Genomic DNA, 9,473 nt, shown 5'->3' with positions numbered 1-9,473 from the left:
GTTCATTGTTCATCGTTCATTGTTCATTGATCATTGATCCTTGTTCATTCTTCATCGTTCATTCTTCAATGATCATTGATCCTTGTTCATTCTTCATCCTTCATTCTTTAATGATCATTGATCCATATTCATTCTTCATCGCTCATTCTTCAATGATCATTCATCCTTGTTCATTCTTCATCGTTCATTCATTATTCATCATTGATCCTTGTACATTCTTCATTGTTCATTCTACAATGCTTATTGATCTTGGTTCATTCTTCATCGTTCATGGTTCATTGATCATTGATCCTTGTTCATTCTTCATCGTTCATTGTTCATTAATCATTGATCCTTGTTCATTCTTCATCGTTCATTCATTATTGATCATTGATCCTTGTTCATTCTTCATCGTTCATTCTACAATGCTCATTGATCCTCGTTCATTCTTCATCGTTCATGGTTCATTGATCATTGATCCTTGTTCATTCTTCATCGTTCATTCTTCAATGATCAATTATCCTTGTTCATTCTAAATCGTTCATTCTTTAATGATCATTGATCCTTGTTCATTCTTCATCGTTCCATCTTCAATGATCATTGATTCTTGTTCATTCTAAATCGTTCATTCTTCAATGCTCATTGATCCTGGTTCATTCTTCATCGTTCATTGTTCATTGAACATTGATCCTTGTTCATTCTTCATCGTTCATTCTTCAATGATCATTGATCCTTGTTCATTCTTCATCGTTCATTCTTTAATGATCATTGATCCATATTCATTCTTCATCATTCATTCTTCAATGATCATTGATCCTTATTCATTCTTCATCGTTCCATCTTCAATGATCATTGATCCTTGTTCATTCTAAATCGTTCATTCTTCAATGCTCATTGATCCTGGTTCATTGTTCATCGTTCATTGTTCATTGATCATTGATCCTTGTTCATTCTTCATCGTTCATTCTTCAATGATCATTGATCCTTGTTCATTCTTCATCCTTCATTCTTTAATGATCATTGATCCATATTCATTCTTCATCGCTCATTCTTCAATGATCATTCATCCTTGTTCATTCTTCATCGTTCATTCATTATTCATCATTGATCCTTGTAAATTCTTCATCGTTCATTCTACAATGCTTATTGATCTTGGTTCATTCTTCATCGTTCATGGTTCATTGATCATTGATCCTTGTTCATTCTTCATCGTTCATTCTTCAATGCTCATTGATCCTTGTTCATTCTTCATTGTTCATTGTTCATTAATCATTGATCCTTGTTCATTCTTCATCGTTCATTCATTATTGATCATTGATCCTTGTTCATTCTTCATCGTTCATTCTACAATGCTCATTGATCCTCGTTCATTCTTCATCGTTCATTGTTCATTGATCATTGATCCTTGTTCATTCTTCATCGTTCATTCTTTAATGATCATTGATCCATATTCATTCTTCATCGTTCATTCTTCAATGATCATTGATCCTTGTTCATTCTTCATCGTTCCATCTTCAATGATCATTGATTCTTGTTCATTCTAAATCGTTCATTCTTCAATGCTCATTGATCCTGGTTCATTCTTCATCGTTCATTGTTCATTGATCATTGATCCTTGTTCATTCTTCATCGTTCATTCTTTAATGATCATTGATCCATATTCATTCTTCATCGTTCATTCTTCAATGATCATTGATCCTTGTTCATTCTTCATCGTTCCATCTTCAATGATCATTGATTCTTGTTCATTCTAAATCGTTCATTCTTCAATGCTCATTGATCCTGGTTCATTCTTCATCGTTCATTGTTCATTGATCATTGATCCTTGTTCATTCTTCATCGTTCATTCTTTAATGATCCATATTCATTCTTCATCGTTCATTCATTATTCATGATTGATCCTTGTACATTCTTCATCGTTCATTCTACAATGCTCATTGATCCTCGTTCATTCTTCATCGTTCATTGTTCATTGATCATTAATCCTTGTTCATTCTTCATCGTTCATTCTTCAATGCTCATTGATCCTTGTTCATTCTTCATCGTTCATTTTTCATTAATCATTGATCCTTGTTCATTATTCATCGTTCATTCATTATTGATCATTGATCCTTGTTCATTCTTCATCGTTCATTCTTCAATGATCAATTATCCTTGTTCATTCTAAATCGTTCATTCTTTAATGATCATTGATCCTTGTTCATTCTTCATCGTTCCATCTTCAATGATCATTGATCCTTGTTCATTCTAAATCGTTCATTCTTCAATTCTCATTGATCCTGGTTCATTCTTCATCGTTCATTGTTCATTGATCATTGATCCTTGTTCATTCTTCATCGTTCATTCTTCAATGCTCATTGATCCTTGTTCATTCTTCATCGTTCATTGTTCATTAATCATTGATCCTTGTTCATTCTTCATCGTTCATTCATTATTGATCATTGATCCTTGTTCATTCTTCATCGTTCATTCTTCAATGATCATTGATCCTTGTTCATTCTTCATCGTTCATTCTTTAATGATCATTAATCCATATTCATTCTTCATCGTTCATTCTTCAATGATCATTGATCCTTGTTCATTCTTCATCGTTCATTGTTCATTGATCATTGATCCTTGTTCATTCTTCATCGTTCATTCTTCAATGATCATTGATCCTTGTTCATTCTTCATCGTTCATTCTTTAATAATCATTGATCCATATTCATTCTTCATCGTTCATTCTTCAATGATCATTGATCCTTGTTCATTCTTCATCGTTCATTCATTATTCATCATTCATCCTTGTACATTCTTCATCGTTCATTCTTCAATGCTCATTGATCTTGGTTCATTCTTCATCGTTCATGGTTCATTGATCATTGATCCTTGTTCATTCTTCATCGTTCATTCTTCAATGATCAATTATCCTTGTTCATTCTAAATCGTTCATTCTTTAATGATCATTGATCCTTGTTCATTCTTCATCGTTCCATCTTCAATGATCATTGATCCTTGTTCATTCTAAATCGTTCATTCTTCAATGCTCATTGATCCTGGTTCATTCTTCATTGTTCATTGTTCATTGATCATTGATCCTTGTTCATTCTTCATCGTTCATTCTTCAATGATCATTGATCCTTGTTCATTCTTCATCCTTCATTCTTTAATGATCATTGATCCATATTCATTCTTCATCGCTCATTCTTCAATGATCATTCATCCTTGTTCATTCTTCATCGTTCATTCATTATTCATCATTGAACCTTGTACATTCTTCATCGTTCATTCTACAATGCTCATTGATCTTGGTTCATTCTTCATCGTTCATGGTTCATTGATCATTGATCCTTGTTCATTCTTCATCGTTCATTCTTCAATGCTCATTGATCCTTGTTCATTCTTCATCCTTCATTGTTCATTAATCATTGATCCTTGTTCATTCTTCATCGTTCATTCATTATTGATCATTGATCCTTGTTCATTCTTCATCGTTCATTCTACAATGCTCATTGATCCTCGTTCATTCTTCATCGTTCATGGTTCATTGATCATTGATCCTTGTTCATTCTTCATCGTTCATTCTTCAATGATCAATTATCCTTGTTCATTCTAAATCGTTCATTCTTTAATGATCATTGATCCTTGTTCATTCTTCATCGTTCCATCTTCAATGATCATTGATTCTTGTTCATTCTAAATCGTTCATTCTTCAATGCTCATTGATCCTGGTTCATTCTTCATCGTTCATTGTTCATTGAACATTGATCCTTGTTCATTCTTCATCGTTCATTCTTCAATGATCATTGATCCTTGTTCATTCTTCATCGTTCATTCTTTAATGATCATTGATCCATATTCATTCTTCATCATTCATTCTTCAATGATCATTGATCCTTATTCATTCTTCATCGTTCCATCTTCAATGATCATTGATCCTTGTTCATTCTAAATCGTTCATTCTTCAATGCTCATTGATCCTGGTTCATTCTTCATCGTTCATTGTTCATTGATCATTGATCCTTGTTCATTCTTCATCGTTCATTCTTCAATGATCATTGATACTTGTTCATTCTTCATCGTTCATTCTTTAATGATCATTGATCCATGTTCATTCTTCATCGTTCATTCTTCAATGATCATTGATCCTTGTTCATTCTTCATCGTTCATTCATTATTCATCATTCATCCTTGTACATTCTTCATCGTTCATTCTACAATGCTCATTGATCCTCGTTCATTCTTCATCGTTCATTCTACAATGCTCATTGATCCTCGTTCATTCTTCATCGTTCATTGTTCATTGATCATTGATCCTTGTTCATTCTTCATCGTTCATTCTTCAATGCTCATTGATCCTTGTTCATTCTTCATCGTTCATTGTTCATTGATCATTGATCCTTGTTCATTCTTCATCGTTCATTCTTCAATGATCATTGATCCTTGTTCATTCATCATCGTTCATTCTTTAATGATCCATATTCATTCTTCATCGTTCATTCTTCACTGATCATTGATCCTTGTTCATTCTTCATCGTTCATTCATTATTCATCATTGATCCTTGTACATTCTTCATCGTTCATTCTACAATGCTCATTGATCCTCGTTCATTCTTCATCGTTTATTGTTCATTGATCATTAATCCTTGTTCATTCTTCATCGTTCATTCTTCAATGCTCATTGATCCTTGTTCATTCTTCATCGTTCATTGTTCATTAATCATTGATCCTTGTTCATTCTTCATCGTTCATTCATTATTGATCATTGATCCTTGTTCATTCTTCATCGTTCATTCTTCAATGATCAATTATCCTTGTTCATTCTAAATCGTTCATTCTTTAATGATCATTGATCCTTGTTCATTCTTCATCGTTCCATCTTCAATGATCATTGATCCTTGTTCATTCTAAATCCTTCATTCTTCAATGCTCATTGATCCTGGTTCATTGTTCATCGTTCATTGTTCATTGATCATTGATCCTTGTTCATTCTTCATCGTTCATTCTTCAATGATCATTGATCCTTGTTCATTCTTCATCCTTCATTCTTTAATGATCATTGATCCATATTCATTCTTCATCGCTCATTCTTCAATGATCATTCATCCTTGTTCATTCTTCATCGTTCATTCATTATTCATCATTGATCCTTGTACATTCTTCATTGTTCATTCTACAATGCTTATTGATCTTGGTTCATTCTTCATCGTTCATGGTTCATTGATCATTGATCCTTGTTCATTCTTCATCGTTCATTGTTCATTAATCATTGATCCTTGTTCATTCTTCATCGTTCATTCATTATTGATCATTGATCCTTGTTCATTCTTCATCGTTCATTCTACAATGCTCATTGATCCTCGTTCATTCTTCATCGTTCATGGTTCATTGATCATTGATCCTTGTTCATTCTTCATCGTTCATTCTTCAATGATCAATTATCCCTGTTCATTCTAAATCGTTCATTCTTTAATGATCATTGATCCTTGTTCATTCTTCATCGTTCCATCTTCAATGATCATTGATTCTTGTTCATTCTAAATCGTTCATTCTTCAATGCTCATTGATCCTGGTTCATTCTTCATCGTTCATTGTTCATTGAACATTGATCCTTGTTCATTCTTCATCGTTCATTCTTCAATGATCATTGATCCTTGTTCATTCTTCATCGTTCATTCTTTAATGATCATTGATCCATATTCATTCTTCATCATTCATTCTTCAATGATCATTGATCCTTATTCATTCTTCATCGTTCGATCTTCAATGATCATTGATCCTTGTTCATTCTAAATCGTTCATTCTTCAATGCTCATTGATCCTGGTTCATTCTTCATCGTTCATTGTTCATTGATCATTGATCCTTGTTCATTCTTCATCGTTCATTCTTCAATGATCATTGATACTTGTTCATTCTTCATCGTTCATTCTTTAATGATCATTGATCCATGTTCATTCTTCATCGTTCATTCTTCAATGATCATTGATCCTTGTTCATTCTTCATCGTTCATTCATTATTCATCATTCATCCTTGTACATTCTTCATCGTTCATTCTACAATGCTCATTGATCCTCGTTCATTCTTCATCGTTCATTCTACAATGCTCATTGATCCTCGTTCATTCTTCATCGTTCATTGTTCATTGATCATTGATCCTTGTTCATTCTTCATCGTTCATTCTTCAATGCTCATTGATCCTTGTTCATTCTTCATCGTTCATTGTTCATTGATCATTGATCCTTGTTCATTCTTCATCGTTCATTCTTCAATGATCATTGATCCTTGTTCATTCATCATCGTTCATTCTTTAATGATCCATATTCATTCTTCATCGTTCATTCTTCACTGATCATTGATCCTTGTTCATTCTTCATCGTTCATTCATTATTCATCATTGATCCTTGTACATTCTTCATCGTTCATTCTACAATGCTCATTGATCCTCGTTCATTCTTCATCGTTTATTGTTCATTGATCATTAATCCTTGTTCATTCTTCATCGTTCATTCTTCAATGCTCATTGATCCTTGTTCATTCTTCATCGTTCATTGTTCATTAATCATTGATCCTTGTTCATTCTTCATCGTTCATTCATTATTGATCATTGATCCTTGTTCATTCTTCATCGTTCATTCTTCAATGATCAATTATCCTTGTTCATTCTAAATCGTTCATTCTTTAATGATCATTGATCCTTGTTCATTCTTCATCGTTCCATCTTCAATGATCATTGATCCTTGTTCATTCTAAATCCTTCATTCTTCAATGCTCATTGATCCTGGTTCATTGTTCATCGTTCATTGTTCATTGATCATTGATCCTTGTTCATTCTTCATCGTTCATTCTTCAATGATCATTGATCCTTGTTCATTCTTCATCCTTCATTCTTTAATGATCATTGATCCATATTCATTCTTCATCGCTCATTCTTCAATGATCATTCATCCTTGTTCATTCTTCATCGTTCATTCATTATTCATCATTGATCCTTGTACATTCTTCATTGTTCATTCTACAATGCTTATTGATCTTGGTTCATTCTTCATCGTTCATGGTTCATTGATCATTGATCCTTGTTCATTCTTCATCGTTCATTGTTCATTAATCATTGATCCTTGTTCATTCTTCATCGTTCATTCATTATTGATCATTGATCCTTGTTCATTCTTCATCGTTCATTCTACAATGCTCATTGATCCTCGTTCATTCTTCATCGTTCATTGTTCATTGATCATTGATCCTTGTTCATTCTTCATCGTTCATTCTTTAATGATCATTGATCCATATTCATTCTTCATCGTTCATTCTTCAATGATCATTGATCCTTGTTCATTCTTCATCGTTCCATCTTCAATGATCATTGATTCTTGTTCATTCTAAATCGTTCATTCTTAAATGCTCATTGATCCTGGTTCATTCTTCATCGTTCATTGTTCATTGATCATTGATCCTTGTTCATTCTTCATCGTTCATTCTTCAATGATCATTGATCCTTGTTCATTCATCATCGTTCATTCTTTAATGATCCATATTCATTCTTCATCGTTCATTCTTCACTGATCATTGATCCTTGTTCATTCTTCATCGTTCATTCATTATTCATCATTGATCCTTGTACATTCTTCATCGTTCATTCTACAATGCTCATTGATCCTCGTTCATTCTTCATCGTTCATTGTTCATTGATCATTAATCCTTGTTCATTCTTCATCGTTCATTCTTCAATGCTCATTGATCCTTGTTCATTCTTCATCGTTCATTGTTCATTAATCATTGATCCTTGTTCATTCTTCATCGTTCATTCATTATTGATCATTGATCCTTGTTCATTCTTCATCGTTCATTCTTCAATGATCAATTATCCTTGTTCATTCTAAATCGTTCATTCTTTAATGATCATTGATCCTTGTTCATTCTTCATCGTTCCATCTTCAATGATCATTGATCCTTGTTCATTCTAAATCCTTCATTCTTCAATGCTCATTGATCCTGGTTCATTGTTCATCGTTCATTGTTCATTGATCATTGATCCTTGTTCATTCTTCATCGTTCATTCTTCAATGATCATTGATCCTTGTTCATTCTTCATCCTTCATTCTTTAATGATCATTGATCCATATTCATTCTTCATCGCTCATTCTTCAATGATCATTCATCCTTGTTCATTCTTCATCGTTCATTCATTATTCATCATTGATCCTTGTAAATTCTTCATCGTTCATTCTACAATGCTTATTGATCTTGGTTCATTCTTCATCGTTCATGGTTCATTGATCATTGATCCTTGTTCATTCTTCATCGTTCATTCTTCAATGCTCATTGATCCTTGTTCATTCTTCATCGTTCATTGTTCATTAATCATTGATCCTTGTTCATTCTTCATCGTTCATTCATTATTGATCATTGATCCTTGTTCATTCTTCATCGTTCATTCTACAATGCTCATTGATCCTCGTTCATTCTTCATCGTTCATTGTTCATTGATCATTGATCCTTGTTCATTCTTCATCGTTCATTCTTTAATGATCATTGATCCATATTCATTCTTCATCGTTCATTCTTCAATGATCATTGATCCTTGTTCATTCTTCATCGTTCCATCTTCAATGATCATTGATTCTTGTTCATTCTAAATCGTTCATTCTTCAATGCTCATTGATCCTGGTTCATTCTTCATCGTTCATTGTTCATTGATCATTGATCCTTGTTCATTCTTCATCGTTCATTCTTTAATGATCATTGATCCATATTCATTCTTCATCGTTCATTCTTCAATGATCATTGATCCTTGTTCATTCTTCATCGTTCCATCTTCAATGATCATTGATTCTTGTTCATTCTAAATCGTTCATTCTTCAATGCTCATTGATCCTGGTTCATTCTTCATCGTTCATTGTTCATTGATCATTGATCCTTGTTCATTCTTCATCGTTCATTCTTTAATGATCATTGATCCATATTCATTCTTCATCGTTCATTCTTCAATGATCATTGATCCTTGTTCATTCTTCATCGTTCCATCTTCAATGATCATTGATTCTTGTTCATTCTAAATCCTTCATTCTTCAATGCTCATTGATCCTGGTTCATTGTTCATCGTTCATTGTTCATTGATCATTGATCCTTGTTCATTCTTCATCGTTCATTCTTCAATGATCATTGATCCTTGTTCATTCTTCATCCTTCATTCTTTAATGATCATTGATCCATATTCATTCTTCATCGCTCATTCTTCAATGATCATTCATCCTTGTTCATTCTTCATCGTTCATTCATTATTCATCATTGATCCTTGTACATTCTTCATTGTTCATTCTACAATGCTTATTGATCTTGGTTCATTCTTCATCGTTCATGGTTCATTGATCATTGATCCTTGTTCATTCTTCATCGTTCATTGTTCATTAATCATTGATCCTTGTTCATTCTTCATCGTTCATTCATTATTGATCATTGATCCTTGTTCATTCTTCATCGTTCATTCTACAATGCTCATTGATCCTCGTTCATTCT

Source organism: Amaranthus tricolor, chromosome 7 (assembly GCF_026212465.1).
Source record: "Amaranthus tricolor cultivar Red isolate AtriRed21 chromosome 7, ASM2621246v1, whole genome shotgun sequence".
Lineage (NCBI taxonomy): Eukaryota > Viridiplantae > Streptophyta > Magnoliopsida > Caryophyllales > Amaranthaceae > Amaranthus > Amaranthus tricolor.
The sequence above is the reverse complement of the archived record's forward strand: the minus strand, read 5'-3'. Positions refer to the sequence as shown.